Genomic DNA, 6,546 nt, shown 5'->3' on the forward strand with positions numbered 1-6,546 from the left:
TGGCAACTGCCAGCATGGCATCCCTGAGCTTGTGTCCCCATCACTCCAATCTCTGCCTCTGTCTTTACCTTGCCTTCTTCTCTGTATGAGTAACTCAAAAGTTCTTCTGCATTCTTTATAAAAATACATGAGATTGCCTTTAGGGCCCACCTGGATAATCCAGAATAAACTCTCCTCTCAAAATGTTTAACATAATCACATAGATAAGATAATATTCACATACTCTGGATTTTAGGATGTAGATTTACCTTTTGGGGGTTACCATTCAACTCACTGCACCTATCAAATTAGCAAATCTTTAAATAGAACAAAAATTCACTGCAGTCAAGAGAGCTGAAAAACAGAATGCATACATATACACAGCGGGTGCGGCTATAAATTGGTACATCTCTGTTCAAAACAATGTGATAATATGATTTAAGAATATTAAAATGTTAATACTCTTATCTAATAATCTCACATCTAGAAATCTGTCTTAGACAAATATATTTAAATGTGGGCAAACAGAAGATTCACATTTATATATGCATAAAAATTTATATACATATGGAGAAAAGACTAGGAACAATGCATCAAAATGCCTATTATGGTTATCTCTGATAGCACGTAAATATTCTTATTTACACTTGACAATGGTTTTTAAATACTTTTTGATGAATATGTATTACTTTAATAATCACTTAAGTCTGTTTTCCAGTGTAATCATATGAAATATGGATTGGAGTTTGATTCGCAAAAAAGGAATAAATGACTGGTCAGAAAACATTTGCAAAAACCTTTCCAAATATTTAAAATCTTATTTGGCTATATCCCCAGAGCCAAAGCAAGACAGAATAAAAAAAATAGGTTCTGTAAATCAAACTTCTAAAATTTTCAATTAAATCCCCAAGCCTACTAGGATTCTTCTATCACTGGAGAAAAATAAAAGTAAGAGAGAGACAAGCGAAGCTGGTGTGGCCTGCTAAAACCACCCTGTTACGAGGCTAAAGGGGACCCACGAAATCACCTTGTTCATTTTATTACCTAAAGGCAAGCAGCTGCACTCTAGAGAAATGTAAAAGTTTCTTTACAAAAAATAAAGTGCTCCAGAAAGAGAAACCCAATATCTCCACTAGGCTTCCATGTTCTTAAATATATCAATTATATTTGATAATGTTCTGCAGGTTAAGTAACTGGAGAGAAGTCTATCAATTTTCTTTTAGGAACAATTAAAGAAACAAAGAAAAAACTGTTTCTTTGATTCTGTGTTAAATCTAGCTACATATAGCACAAAATTATTGTATGATTCTATTTATAATGGACTCCTATTTGAACTCTGGTTTAAGATCAAGATTTTGGTAACAAAATAATTATTAAGCAAATGTCTGTGTGTAAAATATTGTGGGAAAAAAGTTCTCCTTACAGGAAGAAATTTTTTAAATGTTCCAAATTCAGCTAGGAGTAATGAGTTCATACCATAACATCAACTCAAGAAATTGCTTAGTTCAACAAGGCAAATGTCTTTTTTATTACGAAATTGTATTACATATGGTTAGATATAACCGAAGGGCACCAATTAACCTTAAAATAAAGTTATAGAGAATTTATTTAGCATGTGCTTATTTAGTAATTATTAACTTCATCTATTCAATGCCTTACTCAATAATCACTGAGAGGCAAATATCTTGCAGATCCTGCCTCAGGAAGCCTTAGAAGAAATGATGGCTTCCGCATTCATGACACACAAAACATCTTAAGGATTAAGACAATTGTAGTCAAAGGACTCTCCTCTTCCATTATGTACAAAGATCCTCAAAGCCTTTAACCTCAAGAGATTATGCAGAAAATGTGCATACAGTTTCCCCAGAGGAAATTCACTTTGGGTGACTAACTCCATGAGAAGATACAGCACAAAAAAAGAAACAAGAAAATCAAGGAAGACCTGCTGACATTGTGCTATTACACTGACAATTAAGATCCAGTTAGGTGTATTCATCCTCAAGACAGTGGTCACAGTTCTGAAGTCATCATTCAAAGGAAGTGGCTATGTTATAAACAGGGAATTTTTTTAGGCTTGATTTGCACATAACCTATTATTTGATGAAGTTGGTAAAGATATTTGTATTTTGTTATTATAACCTGTGAAGGGAATAATTTAAAATGGTGAGGCAAAAATAAATATGGCAAAAAGAAATGCATACATTATGTCAAACATTTAAACATTTTTCAAACCACATACATATATGGATATGTAAACTCATAAATATGTATGAGGACTGTCTTTTGCATTCTTCAGTCAAGAATTCATAAAATGACAAAAATAGTTATTTTTGGAATAAACTTGAGAATGCTTCAGTCTAAAGAGATTGGTGTGGGAATAAGAAATTTTAAAAGGCCATAACAATGGTTAGGTAAATAATTTAGCACTGCATAAAGAAATACTAGACTATTTATCAAAAATGATGATACAGAAATATTTGTTGTCTGTGACATTTTATTATAGAACAGGAAGTAATAGAACAGCAAGTATGGTATGCCTCTATTTTTATAAAAGTGTGTGTGAGTGTGTGTGTGTGTGTGTGTGTGTGTGTGTGTGTGCAGAAAGAGGTCTCTGTGATACAGGGTTAATCTCAGGTAGTAAGACCTGGGGTAAATTTCAGTTCCTTCTTTTTCTTTTTCCATATTGTTTTATTTTTTTTCCAAATAAATATATTTAGAAGTAGAAAAACATTTTCTTTTTTTTAAGGGAAAAAAATAATTATGTTATTATTTCCTTACATGTGACTCAGTAATACAATCCCCTAGCAATACCATTCATCACCCAAGTTGGATTTCAACAGAATTCATTCTGCTGTTCTAGGTCTTGTCTTGTTCAAAAAGCCCTGGCTTCAGAGTCTTGGGTTTTTCAGAGACAGAAGAATTTGGATGAGGAAGTCTCATTGAGGATAATGTTATATATATGAACTACCATAAAGTTAGGAAATGTAAAGCAATTGCACATTTCTGGGTTCATCCAGCATTTCTCACACTTTTCTGTAGAGAGAAGAATCTGGAAGGCCTCCACAATCTCGAAATTTCCTTAAAGTCTTATGTCTAAAAAAAAATGAGAATTTTGCATTGTATTTCATACTATATCTGTAATTTTAATGTAAAATGAGGTTGAAATTTATTTATCCTAGAGTAAAATTAATGCTCCAAGAAAAAGCTGGCCACATTTTTCTTGTGATTTGAGTGAATGTCTGGTGGGCTGAGGGGGCGGAGTAACTTATCTCAATAAAGAAGAAAGTCAGTCTTGAAAACAGTGTGTAAACTCAGTATCACTGACAAACCAAGTTGCTCTTGCGGAATAAGGCTTCAACTTTGCCCAAAGCGTCTCAGCACCTGATGGAAATCACAGAACAGGGAAGGAAAACACGTGATAAGAATGTCATAAAATGCATTCAATCATACTTACTTTCAAAATATATGTTTATTTTACCAATTCTCTTCAATGTTCAAGTCCTAAAATTTATAATAGTATTTAAAAAAGTAAAAAATGAACTGGTAAGGTAAGTAAAAGATAATTACTAAGTACTCATTTCAGCACATGAAAAAAATCAAGGATAAAGTTAAAATAATTTTTATTTCAGAAGACTTTGTGTGTATAATAATCTTGTTGGTATTCTGACAATATTAGATCTTTACTACAGATATTTTGTAGAATGTAAAATGTCTACAGGTGCTTATTAGAAAGTGAATAAGCCCCAGATGTTCATAAATCACCCACAATATTAAATTTAATTTTAAAATAAGGTGTTATTTCCTCCTTTTCCAGGACAAGAAAATAAAATTTATAATTTGTATTTATCCTGCAGATAATAATGTTATCTTTTAAAACATGCAAATTTTCTTTCTTAAGAAAACTTCTCACAGTTCTTGAAATTAGAAAAACTTTTAATAAAGCATTTAATAATTCTGAATCTATTCATGACTTTTATCACTCTTCCTGTTTAGAAATGAAAAATATAATTACCCAGTATACCTCACTAAGAGAGAAGCATGGAGTAATAAAGACACAAATCGATGAACATTAAATTAAAACCATGTGGAAATTTGGCAAGAGGTTCAGTACAAACAAATTACAATTTAAAAATTAATCTTTTTTGAATTTTTGGTAACTGAGCAATCAAGAAAAATAAATTCTATGCTGTTGCAAACGAGTTACTGTTCAAAAACTCTAAAATAATAATATCTTTTTGCAAGAGAATGAAGCTGGAGCTGATGGTCCGAGGGAAGGTTTTCAGTGCTGAATGAAACCTTAAAGAAAAATTTTTTTTCATTTGTAATTATTCATTTCTTGGGTCCAGTGTAATGTGTTGGATCAAAAAGAATGATTTTATTTTATTGTTCTTTGCCCTGTAAAATATAGTTATAAAATAAAAATTAGAGGATAAAATTAATCGACTTCTAGCAAAAAAAAAAAAAAGGCATTTAATAAAAGAACTACAAGTAGTTTTTTACATTATAAGACAACTCAATGTTGTAAATTACTGTATCTGAATATCCTATTTTTGCACCACATTTAAATTGTTAGAGCCTGAAAAAGTAAATGCCAGTGCTTGATTCAAAGAGATATTTATCACATTCTCGAAACTGATGGGAAGAATACACAGACACAATAGGGATTACAAGTCTCTTTGATGAAGTCTCCTCGATTTGAACCTGTTTTTTCCTCTTTCATGGAACAAGAGATAATCTCCCTGAAATAAATATTTTCCCCCTTTGAAAAATGATTCAAACAAAAGATAATTGGGTGAAATAAGGTACCGAATACATAGTTAAGTTGGGGAATAATAAATAAATACAAACATAAAACACTAAGATAATATCTTTCCACTCTATTTTTCAAAAGATAAAGGGTAATGAGCAGGCAACCACTTGTAATTTACAAGCTAAAGTCTTCCTTTGACAGCCCACGGATCAATTAAACCCTCTTCAAATTAGTTTTGATGTGTTAATGTGTGAGTTCCCTACCTCCCCAAATTTCCATGGACCATTACAGGGTTTTATGCTGGCTTTCCACTGAATTGTTTATAGTGTTTTGTTGTCTCTTACTACAAGGTCATTTATAACTATTGTAAATAGTAAGAAAAATAACTCAACACAGATTATTTCTCACTTTGTTTTTTTTCCTGCTTATACTATTTTCTGTCTTCTACTAAGAAAAGGTAGAAAATATTTGAATCTTGATTAGTTTTTCTCTTCAATAGCTGTATTTGTAATCTTTAGTGATACTTACAGATAATCAAAAAAGAGTAGGTGGCCATATCCCAATTTCTATAACCTGTTCAAAAACATCTAGATTCTCAAAATTGTTAACCTTAACCTGTTGCAGATACTTAACACTAACATGGAGCAACTAACAGGTAAAGAAAGATTATTTTAAAATTATGACTGAGTAATTCTTTTCACATATGATGAAATACAAAACAATACTTCAGTTTTATCTGACAGGGAATTACTGTCACGTTTGCCTCCCCAATGCTTCCTGTTGGGAGTGAGTGGTCTATTCTTCAGCATGACAAAGTCTGATTTCTGAATGGCTGGTAGTGTCAAAGGGCCATTAGTATGCTAAGCCTTTTAGTGGCATGGGATAGCTCCATCCTGCTTTCCTCAATTGTTGCAATTGGGCCACGTGACTGACTGATGATTTCAAGGCAAGCTTTGGACTCTTGATGTCTTCTAGAAATTAATATTCTTTCTGGTAATATAATCTATTGACTCCTCTTGCTCAATTTTTTAAAGCCTGAAAGGGGGTACAGTTTTAGTGAAACTCCTGAGCAATGAGAAAAGAGAAGACGTAGCAATCTTCTCTCATGATTAGGTTTTGAGTTTAAAAAGACAAGTCTAATCTGTTTGGAAAAACTGTTGACAGCCTTTATCATGTTCTTCATTTTAATAAATTCTACAAAGAATGGTGACAGACTTTGAAAGCATTTTTTCAAAATGGAATTAATTATAAAAATGTTTATAGTAGTTCTTTTTTTGTGTGTATATATAGTCAACTCTTTATTACCCAGCATTGATGTTTCTTTTGCATTCCTTGAAAATAGTCTTTTCATGTTTATTAACTGTCAGCATCCATAGTATAAGCACAAAACAAATTTGAAAATTAAAGCAAGTGAACCAGATGATTTCTGATTCTATCTTGACTAGTTACTTATTTTATTATGCCTTATTCTACATTTGGCCTTCATACCATTAAGGAAGTTCATCGAAATAGCACATTTAGCTCCAAAGATTTAAAAACACAATAAGCTTTAGAATTGTCTGCCAATGATTCCAAAGGAAGAGCTGGCCAGTAGAGACTAGATGACAAAATTGATCCGTTTCCTGGCCTTGCAGGAATGAGATCTATATAGTGCATGTTATTTGATTAGAGGGATATTCCAAGAATATCAGCCACCTTTGTATTCAAATGCAGAGAGAAAATATCTACCAGAGTTCAATGGACAATGTTTTTTAGATTATTGACATTTACATTATCCACAAATTTGCCTTTATTCCTTACAGGGGAAAGAAAAACTG

The sequence above is a fragment of the Pteropus medius genome, unplaced genomic scaffold (assembly GCF_902729225.1).
Source record: "Pteropus medius unplaced genomic scaffold, Ma_sr-lr_union100, whole genome shotgun sequence".
Lineage (NCBI taxonomy): Eukaryota > Metazoa > Chordata > Mammalia > Chiroptera > Pteropodidae > Pteropus > Pteropus medius.